This window comes from Rhipicephalus sanguineus, chromosome 9 (genome assembly GCF_013339695.2).
Source record: "Rhipicephalus sanguineus isolate Rsan-2018 chromosome 9, BIME_Rsan_1.4, whole genome shotgun sequence".
Lineage (NCBI taxonomy): Eukaryota > Metazoa > Arthropoda > Arachnida > Ixodida > Ixodidae > Rhipicephalus > Rhipicephalus sanguineus.
In genome coordinates, this window is record NC_051184.2 from 43,110,511 (window position 1) to 43,129,664 (window position 19,154).

The 19,154-nt window shown below is 44.6% G+C and overlaps 1 non-coding gene across 1 annotated transcript; it reads right to left on the reverse strand.

Moving 5' to 3' along the window:
* Nucleotides 1-4,770: 4,770 nt before the first annotated feature.
* On the reverse strand, nucleotides 4,771-4,958 carry LOC119406120 (U2 spliceosomal RNA). The gene has a single exon (XR_005186548.1). It is a non-coding gene; the product is annotated as a U2 spliceosomal RNA (small nuclear RNA).
* Nucleotides 4,959-19,154: the final 14,196 nt, after the last annotated feature.

A 19,154-nucleotide genomic window follows, 5' to 3' on the forward strand; every position in this document is an offset into this window, starting at 1 on the left:
AAACAGCAGTAGCCGCGAATGTTGCACCCCTGTCAACGATCCTACACAGCGGCCATGGTTTAAGAGCAGAACAAATTTCAAAATTACACAAGCATTTGCAAATCAAAAGAAAATTCGAAGAGTGTTCCAGTACGAAACACTCTATCCACTGCGACCTTTTAATTAAATTCATAAGACAATTTACGTTTGATCATAAAACTTGCTTCCTACCTAGCGCTTTACGTGACTGCGCGACCTTCTTTTTTTCGTGAATCTCTGTCTCCTTGCGTTCACTTTTAATGATGATGACATGTGTTGTTTTGCGGCGCAAGGGCCAACGATGGCCGAAAAACGCCAAAAGGTATTTGATGTGTAGGAGATGATGCGGTCAGTGACAATGGCACCGTGTAATTTTGGCAGTATATGGGCCTCATAGCTTTTGCTGTAAAGTGCGTAAAACATAAATAGCTGTTAAAAAAATGTTATGATTTCTGAGACATACATTGAATGTGAAAATATAGTGTGCATAAAACATGTCGAAGGAAATTGATATGAAAGTAGCACTTTGTACCTCGTCAGGGCCCTTGGAAACTGGGACGACGAGTACGTGCTGTGTGGTGTACAACTTAAGTACAACTATCGCAGCAGCGGCCTCTCAAGGGAGACCGTGCTACGACTTCTTAGGAATAGTAATATGCAGTGTGGTGGTTCTGTTGACAAAATTGAGGACTACGCCAGTGTCAAATATTGATTCTCTTCCGAGGAACATTGCCGGATGCAAGGGAAGGTTTTCTCGGTAAGCCTGTTGAAAATAGTTTTTTCTTTCAGGTCAGTTTGCCGACACTCTAGGAGAGCGTGAAGGACTGTAAGCCCTTCACCCCATTTATTGCAGGTGGGAGGGTCCTCACCAATCAGCAAGTAGTTATGGGTACTATAGGTATTACCTGTTCTTAAGCGGCAGATCATGACCTCACGTCTCCGTGACTTCGTTTTTGATGGCCAGTTACCTAGATAGGGTTCAATTAAGTGAAGTTTGTTTGACGTTTTTCTGTTTCACGCGTTCTGCAAACAGCTTTTGAGTTTGCTGCGGAGGAGTGGCTTCAAATCTGTAACAGGCACAGCTAAGGAAGTGTTACCATCTTTCATCCCTGTAGATGTAGCAAGTTCGTCGGAAAGGACATTTCCTTCAATCCCCATATGGCCCGGCACCCAATACAGAGTGACATGCTCGTTTAACACGTACCTGCCCCATAAAACAGAGTACGGATTGTTAACTACTGGATTTTCAGGCTTTTGGACTTTTACTAAGGCTATAACTACGTTTAGAGAGTCAGTAAATATTACTGCCTTTTCTAACTCAAGGCTTTTTATGTGCTTTGCGGCAGTTAACAGAGCGAAGGCCTTTGCTGTAAAGATGCTCGTTTCCGGGTGCATAACTACCGATTGTGAATATGACGGGCCAATCGCTGCTTATGCTACATCGGCATGCGACTTGGAGGCGTCAGTGTAAAATGCTGAAGAAGCATACTGTTCTTTAATTTCAAGAAAATGCATACGGATATGCGTACCTGGGCATCTTTCGAAACCTCGACAAATGCCATGTCACAGTCTATCTGTTGCCGCGACCAGGGCACTAGAAAGTTCGCTGGGGCCATTAGCGCATGTGTGAAGAGTGGGACATCTATGTCTTCAAGGAACCTCCTCACACGCAATGAGAAGGGTTCTCTCACTGTAGTGCGGTTATGAAGTAGGGCCGCGCATGCAGTGTCATTGATGAGAGCGATAATAATGATATCTCTTTGCATTCACCTTCCAAAAGTATGCAATGGTAGAGTAATGCCTCTGGAAATCGAGTGACCATTCGTTGGATTCAAAATAGAGACTTTGCACAAGACTGGTCCTAAAAGCACCGGTGGCAAGGCGAATGCCCAGATGATGGACCGGATCTAATACCATCAGAGCGCTTGGTGCCGCAGAGGCATACACAATGTTACCGTAGACCAAACGTGATCTTACAGGGCTTCTGTGCAGATTCAGTAGACACCTTCTGTCACTGCCCCATGTCGTGTGTGAAAGTATTTTGATGATATTCATAGTTTTTAGACATTTCGCTTTAAGGCACTTAACGTGGGCAAGGAAGGTGAGTTTTGTGTTTAGTATTAGACCTAAATATTTGTGTTCTGTTCTCACAGGTATGAACTGCCCGTAAAGCTCCATGTGAGGCTCTGGAACTAGACCTCTCTTTCTTGTAAAAAGGACGCAAGAGCTTTTCTGGGGGTTAAGCTTAAACTCGTTTTGATTAGCCCATTTTGACACTTTATTCACACCCAGTTGGATATGTCGTTCACAGATAGCGATATTACATGACTTAAATGCTAGTTCCAGCCTTGAAGAAGAGAAGTCCACTTGTCGAAACGTCGGCTCGAGCACCCACCCCCTGTTTACGGATTTTTTCATTAAATGCTATTTGCACATCGTCCATATATGTGGAATAAAACATATTGTGTGGGATAAAATTACGCAGGGAATTCATTTTTACAATAAAGAGCGCATAATTTAGTACTCCACCCTGTAGTACCCCATGCAGTCTCCTGCCCATATGGCTTAGATAGCACGTTGCCGATTCTTACTGGGAACGTGTGATTGCTTAAGTAGCTTCCGATAATGTTTACCCTTTCTACAGTTACCAATTGCTGACAGGTCCTGTAGAATTCCGAAGCGCCACGTGGTGTCATATGCCTTTTCGAGGTCAAGGAACACTGCCAAGAAGTACCGCTTATGAACAAATGCATCGCGTATGCTAGCCTCAGTGCGGACAAGGTGGTCTGTTGTTGAACGGCTCTCTCTGAAGCCACATTGGCGTGGATCAAGCAAATTGTTCGATTCAAGATAATGCAACAGACAGCGGTTTATCATTTTTTTTCAAATAGCTTGCATAAGCAACTGGTGAGCGCTATCGGGCGGTAGCTTGTTAATAAAGATGGGTCTTTGACCTCTTTTAACATTGGGATAATGATAGCCTCTTTCCATGTGCCAGGAAGATATCCGGTGGCCCAAATATTGTTAAGTAGCGCAAGCAGTGCCACCTGAGTCCCTGCATGGAGGTTTTTAATCATGTCGTACCCGACTCCTGTCAGCTCCCGGTGCTGAGCTTTTGCATGCGTATTTAACGCAGCTCTCAGCTCGGCCATGTTAAAAGGACGGTTATATGGCTCATTTTGCGGGGAGTTGCGGTTGAGTGCCTTGCATTCTTTGATTTCTTTGTATTTGCGGAATGATTCGGTGTAGTGCATGGAGCTAGAAATTCTCTCAAAATGGGCACCAAGGGCATCTACCTGCTCTTCCAAACTGTTTCCTTGCTCATCTACCAAGGGCAACGGATAGGTTTCCTGACCCTTCAGCCTTCTCAGCCCATTTCGTACCTTTCTTTCCTGCGCATACGAATTTATGCCAGTGATAAATTTCTCCCAGCTTTGTCTCCTGACTTGCCGTCGGGTACGTCTTCCCTGTGATGTAGCCTGTTTAAACTCAGTGAGATTTTCAGCATTTGGATAACGACGTAGTATGCTCCAAACTTTATTTTGCTTCTTTCGCGCCTTTCTGCAGTCTTCATTCCACCAGAGAACACGTCTTTTGCATGAATAACTCCTTGTTTCGGGAATGAGCCTTTGCGCAGAGTCAATTATAAAAGCAGTAAAATAGGTGACTGCGTCATCTATGCTTAAATTCTTCAAGACATCTCGCGACAAGCGAGTCGATTCTTTAAAACCCTCCCAGTCAGCCGACGCTAGCTTCCATCTAGGAAACTGTGGCGGAGAGATGTGTTCCTTACTTAATTTTAGCACTACAGGAAAGTGGTCACTTTCTATGGATTTTTGATCACCTCCCATTCCAGGTGTGGAAAAGGTGCTGCAGAACCAATAGCCGAGTATACTGAGGAGTATTAGTGATGTTGCGTACTGTAGTTAGTCGGTTCTTTTTTATTAAAGAGGCAGGCACCGGTACTGACTAGGAGGTTTTCTATCAATCTGCTTCTCCCGTCGCAGCGGGAGTCTCCCCACCGGCTCTTGTGGGCGTTTAAGTCACCGGCTAGAAGGTGCGGTTCCGGGAGCTGGTTAATTAGACTGTAAAATTCTGTCTTGCTCACTTGACAGTTTGGTGGGAGATATATTGAACAAATAGTGATTGATCTATTGGAGAGAATCCCTCGTACATAGACTGCTTCAAGCTCGTTTTGAAGTGTGATTTGTTGGCAGGCAATAGACCTGTCTACAATAATCGCCACCCCGCCGGACGAGGCATTACCATCGTCACAGTCTTCGCGGATAACAGCGAATTGTCGTAGAAAGTTAAATTGTTTGGGATTTAGATGTGTCTCCTGGACACAAAACACCTTAGGCTTGCGTTTATAGAGTACTTCAGTTATGTCACCAAGATTATGAATCAGCGCGCTCACATTTCAATGCATTATCTGTGTCACCATGATGACAAAATGAAGGGTGTTCTGCGTTTACTGGAGAACTTTGGACTTATGATCAAGGGTCCTTAGTATGTGCCACACAAAACACTTAGACAAAGAGTGAGAACCCTTAGCACGTGCACGGCGAGCAGACAACAGCGCGTGCAGGGCGCGTGAACGTGCTGAGAGAACGCAGTCGGAAGGGGAGAGCGGGGGCGCCAGCGACCGGGCCGAGCATGGGGAGCCCATGCAGTTATCACGAATTTACATCCATGCGCTTGTAACGGCTTTAAGGCGAATATTCTGACTTTAGCATTCATATGTCCCCCGGAGGGGACTGGGCCGCACCAGACTGCAGTGCAATGTCAGGACGACCCGTGGCGCACGCGGAGCAAGCTCCTACGAGCACCGACCTGCAAAAATTCAACTAATATCCAAGACCCACGGAGGGCCATATCAGATATTAAGCTGATAAGAACAGAAACTGCAAACGATCTTAGCCAAGAGGCCGAGAAGCGATAACTAGCACCTGCCGAGAGTGTTCCACCCCCGTCAATGATCCTTCACAGCGGTCATGGTTTAAGAGCATCACAAACTTCAAAAGTACGCAAGCATTTGCAAATTAAAAGAAAATTCGAAGAGTGTTCTAGTACGAAACACTCTATCCAATGCGACCTTTTAATTAAATTCATAAGACAACTGATGTTCGATCATTAAACCTTCTTTACGAACACCGTCTTCCGAAGCACATACGCTCGAGTTACTGCGCAAACTACCGCAGCGAGCGCTGGCGCACCGGTTCTCGGAAATATACCCTCCTTGAAGTATGCCTATGCATTGAATATATGTTCATCAACGATGATACAGTTAAGTCAGTGGAGCGACGCGCCTTTCCTTGGAGACAGGCAGTGATGTATTGCACTCTGGCGAGCGACATGAAGCTGCGTAGCTCCGCCGCTTTAGGCTGGAGTGCCCACTCTTGTAACGGGTATGTTACTCTATGCCAGGGGTCTCAAACACGCGGCCCGCGGACCTCTCGCAAGCGGTCTGGCCCGCACGTGATTCACGTCGTCTCATAAATGTTAAATTTTCTTAATAAGTATATTCATGAGCTACACAGACGTGGCTGCATGGTCTCAAGCATGGGTACCCGTCAAACCCATGCGGTCACCGCCCCATGCAGTCACCATGTGTTAAAGCATAGCCATGGAACAAAAAATCTATTTCAGAATCTGCGTCCAGATTTCAGTCATTTTGAACATCACACCCAGTCCTAATTATACCTCTGACTTCATGCACACGACTGAGTTCCCAAATGTAAGCCCCGGAACCATTACACCTTTCCACAGACCTCGAAGCATATGCAGCTTTTCTGGACACCAGCGGCCTATACTCGGGGACAACTTTCTGTGGCAATGAAGGGAAAGCTACAGAGCCACAATGCACGTATCCTACCGCTAATGAATGTAGTCCCACAATTGTGTCCGTTTTTTCTGCGTGAGATATATAAAATACTCCTTCATTTTCTACATGCAGCTTTTTGAGACGGAACGTAGCGCTCACAAGCGACATATTTGTATTTCTTTTACTTTATACGTTGTCACTTTGCATTTTTGCGTTCGTGAAAAAGTCGCGCCTTTCACCCGTGCCCCATAGAAGCAGCGTTTGTGTCCAAATGGAATGCCAGTCATCATTTTCCACGGCGTTACGAGACGCGCGCCAAACCGGACTACTTCGCGTAGCAGTACATGTGCAGACGCTCCGCCCCCGTAGCTTACCCTTCATTGCCACAGAAAGTTGTCCCCGAGTATAGTTCGCGTGAACGACACCACGTGGCGTATCGACCTTAAAGAATTCAAAAGTCCCGCCAAGACGTATGCAGTGACGCGGCACTAAATAAAAGAGAATCAAAAGAAACGGTACACACGCCCCGAGACTGTCGCTTCACCGCTCAGAAAAGAGAGCGCTGTGTGTCAGCGTTATCTCGGCGGCGACGACTGGCAATGAATTCGCAGTTTTTCTAGACGTGCCACGCCAAATGTCCGGCCGTCGCAGAAGTTCGCTAAGAAATGCTTCGCATTTAATAATTTTTTTTACAGACGCCTCCAAGTGATTACATTGGACCGTGCATTGTTTGGGGCAAAAGAAAGCTCCTGATCTGCGGCAGCGAACAGGAGGAGACCATTCAAATGAGGGCAGAGACCTCTCCAGAGAAAGCACTAGTGATGTGCTTATGCATGTACTACATGAAAGACCTAACGTATCCGGCAGCGTATGGCCAATTGCTTGGCTTCGTCCAATCAGTCGTCAAGCCGGGCTCGAGCAAGGAAGTGTCAGGGGCCCACACAAGATTGAAGAACTTGCTTACCGCGTTGCGGATTTAAAGAAACGACGTCTTAAGCATTATGAAAATATTTCAGGTGTCAGCTCTGCAACTTCTTTGAGCCACTGCTTCCTTCCATCGCATTTTGAGGGAGTTTATATTTCACAAATAAAAGGAAAAAATATATGGGTCGTATTCCTTTTGCTGCTTACAATCTTCGTGTTGGCTTGATAGAACGCCACGGAAAAATAATATGAAAATGTGTTTTGGACAACGCGGAAACCTAAATTCTGGGAATGCTGTCCTATCGTTTCATACATGGTGGTCATGGTTCACTATCTTCCAACGCAAGGCGCGGCACAGCGTTTTTGAGAGGGCATTACCCCTTTGTGCAAAGAAATAGGGAAGGGCTTGTATACAGATGAAACTGTCGACCAGGGCTTACCCAAACCGCTTGTTAATGGATTAGTTTCAGTGTCAACGGCGGGAGTGTCTTGCGCAATCTCTATGCAGAACATTCAGCACCTACTTCGCCTGCCTGCTGCCAAAGTCAAGAGGGAAGGACAGGTTTGTGAGCAAAGCTCGCTTCGGGGAAGCGACCGAAGACGACAGCGACCGCTGCTTCAAGCTCGCTAGTGTCTGCGCCCAAGGAGAGAAAGGAGAGGGAGTGGGGCTCGCCCCACTCCGTCTCTTTCCTCTTCTGGCGCAGATCCTTGGCGCCGTCTTTAAGCGTGAAAAACGGTCACGCCAATATAAACGTGGGAAAAGCGGCCCATGTCACGCCTGGCATGCGTGAAGAGGATGTTGCCGGTCAACGCCTATAGGCGTTGTCCGTAAGCGGGGAGAAATGTCACGAGTATATAGCTTAAGCGTATAAAAATTTCGAAAATTCACGCTTAGGTAAGCATGGGATTTTTTAGAGTGTAGGTTGGGAAATCCGCAGCATGATTAGAGGCTTAATACTTGTGTAGCTCATTGTTCGTACACCGGTGCACCGAGCAGACAATGTTGAACCAGCCTCAATGGAAAGCTTCTGAGCTTTCATTCTTGCCAATACAATTAAGTGTAAACGATCACATTAGCAGTTTTATGAGTTGACAATAAAAAACGACCGTTTTAACTGATTTGACGGGCTTATAGCTTAGAACGCTAGGTTACGTTAAATCCAGTTAACTTGTATATTCAACAGCTAGGGCACACTGTTCATTCAGCTGTGATTAAGCCCTCTTTCGGTCAGTCCAAGAAACGCCTCTGTGAGCATCATAAACATAATTATCATCATCTTCAGCCTATTCAGTGACCACTTCAAAACTAAGGTTTTCTCTAACGATCTCCCATTCCCTCTATCCCGCGACAGTTGATTGCACTTTATTCCTGCGACATTTTTAATTTCATCACCTCGACCTAACACTCTGCTGTCATTGACTTATTTTCTGTTCTCTTGGTATCCATTACGCCGCACTAACGGCACATCAATTATCGGTCCTTCGTATTGGCGACCTGCGCAAGTCCACTTTTTTCTGATGGTGTTAACTAGGACGTCGGCAACGCCTGTTTGTTCCCTTATTTCCTCTACGTATCAGTCGGTGTCTTAATGCGGGCCAGTTTTTTCTTCCGTCATACATTGCGCGGTACTTAACTTTTTTCTCGAGTTTCCTTGTTATCCTCCAAGTTTTCAGCCCAGTATGTTAGTACCGGTAACTACGAAATTGCACATGTCGGCAAACTCGCTCATGAGTCGACTCACTCAAACTCATCCAGACTCAGATCGGGCCATGAGTCTGACTCTGAGCGAGTCCGGATGTTTTGGTGTGTTTTAGTCGGAGTGAGTCCGACTGAGGTAAATTTTAGTGAGCCTGAGTCCAGGTGCGTCCAGTTGAGAAACATATTGGTGAGTCTGAGTACGAGTGAGCCCTAAGCACAAAATATATTTCTTCAGTGAGTCCGAGAGGGCTACACCGTCCATTGCCGACTTATGGTCATATCTACTCATCATTCAGCATTACTATCAGTCTTATATCCGCTTACCATTATACCCAAGTCTATTCACACATATGGCAACGCACGAGCGTTAATGCGCCACCTCAATATTTATTGATCAGAGGTGTGAGGTGTGTGTGTGTGTGTGGAGGGGGGGGGGGGCGTTGACCTCCCCGTGCAAACTCTTTCACGGGAAGTTCTTGATAATATATCTTGTGTGAGTCGCGTATTTCATAAAACTGTCCTTGCATAATTTAAGCCACTTATAACACGTGTTTGATGGTGCAAGATCAAAAGGCGCCTCGTAGAGCACCGATTACGTGAGATATTGGCGTTAAAGAGCATCGGCACAATGACCGAAAAAGCTAATTTAACGCTAACAGACTCATGAATCGACTCACTCAGATTCACTCAGATACAGGTCAAACCGTGAGTCTGAGTCTGAGCGAGTCCGGGTGAGTAATATATTGGTGAGTTTGAGTCCGAGTTAGTCCGGTTGAGAAAACATTTAGTGAGTCTGAGTGAGTCCGATTGACGAAAATTGGTGAGTCTGAGTCCGAGTGAGCCTTCGGAGCAAAATGTATTTCTTCAGTGAGTCTGAGTGAGCTCCAGTTTTTTTGCCGACCTATGCGCAATTGTTGTATACATCCCGCTTTAAGAATAGCGGTGAATTGCCTGTCATGACTTAGGAATGTCAATCTCAAGCACTCCAGCCCATCATCGGCGAGTTTTAGTTTCATGAGTAGGTTACCCTTTTAATTATTGGTGTCGATGTACATGCTCTCGCGCAGGTTCTGAACACTGGTTGCTAATTTTGAGTTCTTTTAAGGACTCAATACAGCCGAGCACGCAGCACGGTTAAATTTGCAGATACAGGAAAAAATATTTTTATTATCACTGCTCCTCCGCTTGTGTTTCTTTGGGGTAAGGTGATTGAATTGAATTGAATTTTATTGCTCACATTTTTTAGAAAAAGTTTGCATACACTGTGTGGACCCATAACCATAGGCTAGTTTGGGTCCAAAAAGAAACATTTTATAATGGCACTTCGGAAAAGTGTAACTAAAAAGTTATATAATATCCAACAAAGAAACATTACAGTACATGTAATAGCCGCACGAAACCGTTACAACACAAGAAAGAACGAAGAAAGAAAATCACCAACTTACATATTAAAATTAAGACAGTCATCAGACTAAATATGACAGGACATTATTAAATGAGTACATTCTTCTAAATAGTGTTTTTCTAGTGCCTTGGTGAAATTAGAACACGTTTTCATTTCAAAAGGAATAACATTCCAGATTTTAATGCCAACGAACTGTAAAAGCCGTTCACCATATACATTGTTACTTCGTGGAATATTTCATTTACCAAAGGTTAGTTGTCTAGTAGAACGAGAAGGTGCGGAAAACATCGAAACATGAAAAGGGTGGTTGTAATTAATAACTGTGTGTACATATTTGGCTAGTTCTAAGTGTCATAGCTTGTCGAAGGGCAAAATAAGCAATCGGGAAAACAAAGGTTTGCTGGGGTCGTTATACTTGGAATGAGTAATGATTCTTACAGCCAGTTTTTGAAGTCGTCCAACCAGGTCCAGGTAAGTTGTGTACGTGCCGTCCCAAGACTCAATGCAATATGAGATGTGACAATGAATGAAAGCATAATAAAGTATTCGTAGAGTAGTGGTATTAAAATGTCGAGCCTGAGTAAGTGCATGACACCCTGAGGCTAACTTGGAACACACATTCTGAATCTGCATCTGCCAATGTAAGTTGTTATCTATAGTGACACCAAGATATTTAATTGTGGTCACTTGCTCGATCACAGAATCGTTAATTTCTATGTGCATATCATTAGCATTAATGAATTTCAACCTAGAGTGAAATGTGATGCATTTAGTCTTATCGGTATTTATAGATAGTTTATTGTTCGATAACCAATGAGCAACCTTTTCCAATACGACATTGGACTTCGATTCAAGATCACTTAGATTTTTACCTGTTACTATGACACAAGTATCGTCAGCATACATCAGTATGTTAGAAGGCTGTAATATCTGCGGAAGGTCATTAATATACAAGGAAAAGAGCAATGGCCCGAGCACCGAGCCCTGGGGAACACCAGTACTCAAGTGGCTCATAGAAGACATGAAATCATTAATTAATACAGCCTGTTGACGACCTTTCAGGTAATCTGAAAGAAATTTGAATATGGTCCCACGGAAACCATAATGTGGTAATTTACTTAGCAGTATTCTGTGGTCTACGGTGTCAAAGGCTTTTTTGAGGCCCAGAAAGATAACTGTTACTAATTTATTTTCATTCAACGCTGCGTTTATAACTTGACTAAGGGTCATAACGGTGGTAGAGGTAGAATAATTTGGTCTAAATCCGTGTTGCTGATGGGAGAGCATGTTATATTTCGCAATGAATTTATAGAAACGATTGGCAAGAATTTTTTCGAAGATATTGTTAATTATGCTCAAAACGGAGATTGGCCTGTAGTTTGACGGTTGAGAGTGATCGCCGCTTTTATGTATTGGAATAACTTTTGCGATTTTTAAACAAGATGGGTACATGGCTGCTGTCACAGAATGGTTAAATAGGCGACACAAAACCGGTCCGAGGACGTCTAAATTTTCTTTTAGAAGCCTTACAGTTATCCCATCTAGGCCTGCCAATTTATTCATTGGCATTCCTGACACAATAGATCTGATTTTCTCTAGGTCGATGTCATACATGACAAAAGAATTCGGATTGGAATCTGAGAGACCATGTTCATGGCTAGGTTCCTTGAATTTTTTAGCAAGTGTTGGACCAATGGAGGCGAAGTAAGTGTTAAACGATTCAACCGTATTGGAGTCGATGACATCCGGAAGCACCTTAGACGCGGGAGGGTTACCGACAACGTCATTTACAATTTGCCAAAGTTTTTTCGAATTACCATTCGCCTGCTCTATTTGTCGTGCATAATATTCTTTTTTACTCATCCTCATCAAGGCTACTGATATTTTACGCATTGTTTTAAACTGGCGTAAATAAAACTCATTATGCTTGCGCCGTTTCCATTTGTCGTGCCAGTGATCCTTGCTTCTTATGACTTCCGAGATTTCTTTGTTCATCCAGGGACATAATGGCGTTTCCCGTGAATGAACCGAAACTTTTCTGCTGCTTCTTTTGATCGCGTTTTTAAGAAGAGTAATCAAGTTCGAAAATTCGATATTAACGTCATCATGGTATATTTGATTAAAACTAGATCCAAGAAGAATATTTCTTAAAGCCACGTAGTCTATTTTTGTTACAAACCTCGGCACGTCACGTTTTTTATTCTTTAGGCAATCGACAGAGGCAAATATGGGGAAATGATCTGTGATAGGCTTATCATAGACTCCGGCACTAATATGTGTCTCGGAATTTGTCAGTACGTGATCGATCAATGTAGCAGACGTTGCTGTTATTCGAGTTGGTGTAGTGATGAGGTTGCGAAAGTGATACGATTTTAGCAAGTACATGTAAACATCGTTCGCTGGACTACGGTTATGGATGTTCATATCACCAACAATAACAGCAGATTGTTTGACATTGTTTGTTAGTTGACTCAGAATCATTTCAAGTGTTTCAAGAAAGGAGAGAAAACACGCGTTTGGGGGACGATAAACTACGCCCACTGCAACTGAGGATTCCAACCTGATGAATAGTGATTCAATGGCACGTGTGCTGCATGATAGTGAAGGAAGAATTGTAAATGAATGCTCATTTTTTACAAAAAGAGCAACACCGCCCCCTCGAGAACGAGAGTCACGTGGCTGCGATAGTATTGTGTAATCAGGAATAACAATGTTTTCGTTCCTTTTTAGCCAAATTTCAGTAACAGCGATCACGTCAAGGCGTTGTGGCTGCTGGGCAATAAATGCGAGTAGCTGATTCAGGTTCTCGCATTTATTGCCCAGGTTAGCATTACTGCTGTTTTTAAAATCGACCGGCTTAAACGACCGCTTGTAGGCATTCAATGGACAGGTGCATATATACCCTGACAGTGCCTTCCTCCCTCTTCTTTCTTTCTTTTAATCCCTTCATCCCTTCCCCCCAGCGTAGGGTAGCAAACCGGACGCGCGTCTGGTTAACCTCCCTGCCTTTCCTTCATTTCCTTCCTTCCTTCCTTCCTTCCTGATTCAGGTTTTTTCTTATGCTGCGAACGTTGCTATGAAATATCGACATGCTTCTGCGAGTGCAATCGTCTTGTTGATTTAGGCGAAGCATTTTGTTTGAACTGGCTACGTACACTGGGTACAGGCACAAGAGAAATCACGGAATTTTGAACCGCCACCTACGCAGGAACCATGACATGATGCTTAACCAATTCGCTCATTTTACACGAATTTGAATGTCACTCCGGCTGAGTCATGCTCACAACTGATAGGTCCCTTTTATTCTGATTACTGCTTAGTAATTCTCTTATTTGCTGCATTTCTTAGCAAACCTGTGGCACTTTGATAGTATCTATCTATCTATCTATCTATCTATCTATCTATCTATCTATCTATCTATCTATCTATCTATCTATCTATCTATCTATCTATCTATCTATCTATCTATCTATCTATCTATCTATCTATCTATCTATCTATCTATCTATCTATCTATCTATCTAGCCGCCTACGTATGGGTGCTCTCATGATTGCCTCTTTAACTTGATGTAGACCAAAATTGGCATGGGAAGACAAGAGGATTTGACGAATATGACTGTCGGGTCATGACATGAATAACATGGAAATGCTGTCGCGTACGTCGTCAAACCCTTTCCTCTAGACACGTGTGGAACATACCCGTTTACCATGGCCGCGGTGTACCGGTATGCGCCACAGGTGATTTACAGTTTACATCTCCCCACGAACGGCGAGAACACACATTGGTAATAAAAACGCCAGAGCATTAAGAAAAACCGACATCGGCAGCGTTGACCTCGAATGGAAAGAATAAAAACTAGGATCTCAGCAGGAATAGAACCCAAGGATTCTGTGTGACAATCAGGTATTCTACCACAGAGCTACGCCAGGTCTAGAAACTGCTTTGGGAAAACACCCAATGCAGGCGTAATTTCGGTGCAACATCAATTGTGGTTGTGGTTCTGGGTATATAATTGTATAACAATGCAACAAACATGTACTCCTACGATACAGGCGTCATGTCAGGTTAACGTCTCTGGTTCCAGTGTTGGCTTCGCTTTTATAGCAGTCTAATAAACATAAAATTTGTATTCCCATGGTTCAGCAAGCTATAATGAAGCATTGCTCGACCCCGGAAGAATATATTAACGAAAGTTACGTATGATATTCCCATTATTGCACCGTAAAGTGCATTTAGTTTCGATAATACTGACGTTTGTACTCTAACGTGAGGGCTGACGTTACGTCGCACCATAAGTTACACTTTAAACGCCAATGTTGTGGACGTGCCTGGTAAGCCCAACATGTGCACACAGCTACTACACTTACAAAATCACCTTGATCAACCTCGTAACGCTCGGCTAAAAGCCATAAAATACAGCATAGAAGTACTCGCTGATTGCTTCCCATGAAAGAGATTCCCAGAAAGCATGGGATCTGCCGAATTTTTGTTTGGAGCAACAATCCGAAAATGTTTAAAATTAATGTCAGTACTTCTTTAACGAATAGGCCGACTACGTCACGGGACCCTGGAGTGCTCTTCGAAATCGAAACTGCCTCAGGTCCTAACATACGAGCATATAATTAAACATTCGTCTCGCGCTGGGGCAAATGAGTTTCGTTGCCGTTATTAAGGAGACTGTCGCCTCTGATTGGGAGAAAAAAAAAGAGGTTCACAAATTTTCTGTCACCCCTCCTTTAAGACATGCAAACTGCACGTAGTTATACTACGGTCACGTAAAAGCGCGTGCGTTGTTCTTCACTCCCGCGTACAGGAAGCATCAACAAGCCCAAACAAATCGTGACACTTGCTGGACAAATAAAAACGAAAATTGAAATAAAAAAATAAATTACGACTGGATTCTGATAGCGTTCATGTGAGACCAGACTTTGCGTGCAGCAGCCCAAAAAAAAAGCATGACGAATGTTCCATTCTTGAAGCAGTTTGCGCATGCGTGTGAGAACGACATTGGTATAAAAGGCAAAGCCGCATGGTCGACAAGTAACAGCGGTTTAACTCTGTGTTGGCAACTATTCGTGCGGCTTCTTCCCGCGGTGGGCACTTCGCGTCTTCCTGCAGAGGTACTACGTGGACGACCGATTCACTGATCGAGCATTTGCGTATCGGCATGGCTTGGTGTCTGCGTACCAGGAGCCAGGCCTCATGGTTCTACCAACAGCGCTCTAAGTGAAGGTGAGTTATGCGTTGTAATACTTTCGTTGGAGCATTCGTGTTTCGCTGCAGGTGGCAACGAAGTTTCATTTGTTCAGAGTAAAGTGGTAATACTGAAATTTGACATTAGCACAAAAAGCCTTCAAGAGTAATTAGAATTCGTCGGGTTTCACGTGCCAGAACCACAATATGAATATGAGGAACGCGCTTCAGTGTAGTAACGGAGAACGGGCCAACAAAAAAGCGGCAGATAGTTACTCTCGCAGAGAAAGAAATCTGATAATGAGAGCAGTGCTTTATTAATACGCAGTAGTCCTGTTATTCTTTCATTTATTTGCTCCTGCGAAGAATTTGGGACGCTTCTTTCAGCTAGACCGGCTTCCGTCGACACCTAGCATGTTGCCGTCCTATACATCACAAAGCCTACCGAGTAAGCTAACTTGAGTGCGATACCGTGACATTTGCGCCAACGGCTACAGGAGATGCGTTCAAAGCCTACCGAGTAAGGTAACTTGAGCGCGATACCGTGTTGCGTTCACTTCAGTTTTGGTCGAAGGTAGTCGCGTGTTTGCACTCTTCCTGTTTTCGCGGATTCTGCGAGTTCCACAGCTTAGAAATCAGCGCCGTGACTTTTGTACTGGCGTGGTTTCCTTTATATGGTGCTACATATCTGTTACTACTGCCGATAAATGTAGCCCCACCGTTGGCAAACATTGAAACAATCTAACCGCAGGTTCAGTGCCGTCGACGTTGCCGGCGCTGCGCTTCGAAATTATGTACATGTTTCCCATACTTTCTGAAAAAGGAGACAACCGTGCAAGACCGCATGTAGAAAGCTGATCAGTGGTACACACGATGTGTGTGATCGATAACTTCCACTTCTTTTGTTTCTGAATGGCGCGCTTGCACAACAACCTGTGTTGAAAACTCATCAATCAAACAGATTTTTGCTTTTGCGGTATGCTATACTTGTCAGATGTAGCAGTTCGCCCTCTAAATGCGCCCGTTCAGCAATGCAGGAGCGAATAAGTGACGTTACATCGTATAGATTAACATGCGCACGTTAGCTGAATTATATAGCTGAATAGAAGTCAAGCTCATTTTCGGGTAGTCAGTGGGGCAGCAAATACATGACTGCGTAATATTGTCTCCTTACTAGTAAATTTTGTCCGTGCGGGTACAAGACGTTCTAGATATGTGTTTCCATAAGACCATGAAACGTTTTTCTGCATGGGCGGCCACAGGTATAAACTGAAATTTAGAAGACAGCACTTCGGTGTGACTGCGGTCAAAACCTGGTGTTCAAACAAACCTGGGCGTCGCTTTTTTTTTGTTTTTCAACCACCATACACACCGTACAAGTTCACGTACAAATTGCGTTTTCTAAGTAAGAATTTGTGAAATATTGGGCAGGCCTAGTACGTGACGTGCTGCAACACAATTTTAGGCATCTTAATTCACTGATGCATGTGCCAACCTGCCAACATGTGCCAACACTGAAGCATGTGCCAACCACGATACGATTGAAGAACGCCGTAGTGGGGACTCCGGGTTAATGTAGACCCACCGGGATTTACTTAAATTGCAAGTCCGCCGCGGTGGAGCAGTGGTTATGGTGCTCGGCTACTGACCCGAAGGTCGCGGGTTTGATCCCGGCCGCGTCGGTCGCATTTCGATGGAGGCAAAGTGGTAGAAGCCCGTGTACTGTGCGATGTCGCTCCACGTTAAGGAACACCAGATGGTCCAAACTTCCGGAGCCCTCCACTACGGCGTCTCTCATAATCGTATCATGTTTTTGGGACGTAAAACCCCAGATATTATTACTATTAAATTGCATCCAGTTCTGAGAACACGGGTGTTCTTCGCATTTCGGCCTATCGAAATCTGGCCGCCAGCACCCGGAAACAAGCCGCGACCACGGGCTATGCAGCGCGACAGCTTACGCGCTAAGCTACCGCGGCGGGTCGTTATTCAGCTTGCCATCTCTGCCAGTTTTATAGCTCGCTCACCTCTGCGAACCAATTGAACCCATCCCGCTAAAGCGGTACATTCATTAACGCGATGCAGCCGCTTTCTTGTGTTCTTTTTTAAATTGCATAAGTGCGATTAGCGATAACCATTTTGTAGCTCACGGCTGCAGCGAAGTTTGAGAGCTCTGGGCCAAACGTAGCGGGGTGCCGGATGCGCGCCGCGCGTTGAGCGAAAACTTTGTACGAACTATTGCGCAGACATGGTGGCAGTAAAGGCAGATTGCTCAGCTAATCGTCAACAAAAAAAGGCCGGGAGGGGGGGGGGGGGGGGGGGGGGGGGCATTTCATGAAGCAGTCACCGGCCACGACATCGTCGTGACCGAAAACCGTAAGACCGCACATGCACATAGACCCTCTGATAGCGAGCACACCAGTAGTAATCCACCCTTATTGTGGCTGCCGACTGCGATTCCGTTTTGCGGGTAACATTATTGCGGATGATCTCGCGCCACACTTTTCAACAAAACATGATAAAAGTGTTGCTTCAAAAGCGGCGCAGATTAACCGATAGCATTGAGCATCCTTCATGTAGCAAACACACGTGCGGCGCGGCTGACGACTCACTGCTGTCCATAGGCGTGCGCAGGGTTCCTCATTAGGGGGGGGGGGGAAGGTTCCTAGCAGCGCCCCCCCCCCCCTTGTAAATCAATGTACGAGGCAGATTTTGCGCCTCCCCCCCTTTCTTAAGTGACTGGGGGGGGGTCAATGTATGGGGCAGATATTGCGCCCCCCCTCTTAGGTTATTAGGGGGGGGGCAGCCGCCCCCCCTGACCCCTGTGCGCACTCCTATGCTGCTGTCGTCATACGCGATGGGACGGCAGTGAGACATGTGGTGGGGGCTAATACTGCTCCCTTGTAACTAACGTAGGCAAAATTGAATTTCATTGCAGTTGGCCTTCTGATGCACTTAGGATGCATCCCTTTTTTTCTTTCTAACGATTATTAAAAAAATAGTCTGCATTAGCGAAATGGGCTCAAAATGTGGTATAGGTATGTTATCGCGAAGAACGCCGCGCGATGCTAGTCGAACCTATTCAGAAAGCTTGGTAAAATCACATCCACGGCCTGCCTGACCTTTTCCCGCACCTGTCACTTGCACAGGACATTTGTACGTTTTTCACAAAAAATTAAAATCAAGGGAAGTGATTAACGAAAAGACCGGTTGACTAATTCATTGAACATACGATTGGTTTCAACGGACTCTATCAGCTATAGGTACTGGACTATGCCCTTAGTATCCGCTGATGCTAATTTTCTTGCCTTTGTGTATTTCTTCAATACTACTATCATGATGATGGGATAGCCGGCTCTAAGGTAGCCTACCTTCCCATATTTTTTTTTTCATATATAAATTTATATAAAAAAAAGCTGACCAAAGCCGCGTCAAAGTGCTATCGCGTGTAGTACTGCATAATCGCTCCCATAGTTTCAGAAACAGTGACGTAGGGAGCAACAAACCCAATCATTATGCCCAATCACTAAACCCAATCAGATACAATACGAGTGTGCGCGAGACCAAGCAAATAGCTGCACCACCATCCTCAAAGGCCATGCTATACAGGGTGTTTAAGCTAAGAAGCACCAAGTATTACAAAAATAAAGCATAGGTGCTACGCGTCTTCAATTAGCGCAGTATTGTTCTGAGCCACATAGAGCACGTCAGAACATTTTTTCCAATCCGCCAAGCTTGGTAATTAACAGATTCCTTAATGAAATTTTTAAATAGTAACTCTAGAGAAAAGTTTTCAATACAGAAGTTGTAGCGCTTGCTCAGCAACATCGAATTTTTCAATCTATGTTAACATGACTCCCCTGCTTAATTTTTTTCCGGCCTTTCTTTAAAGCGCGCAAATTTTTAAAAAATACCACGTGACTGCCGCCAAAGGCGCGGCGCTTTGTGCCCTAAAATTGTGCCCTAAATTTGTGCCCTGAAACAGATTATCAAAGGCTGCTTCGCGCACGCAGATCGATGGAACAGGTTATCGGTGACTGCGATGGACGTTAAGCGACAAAATGAGCATACCGTTTTCAACAACAAAAAA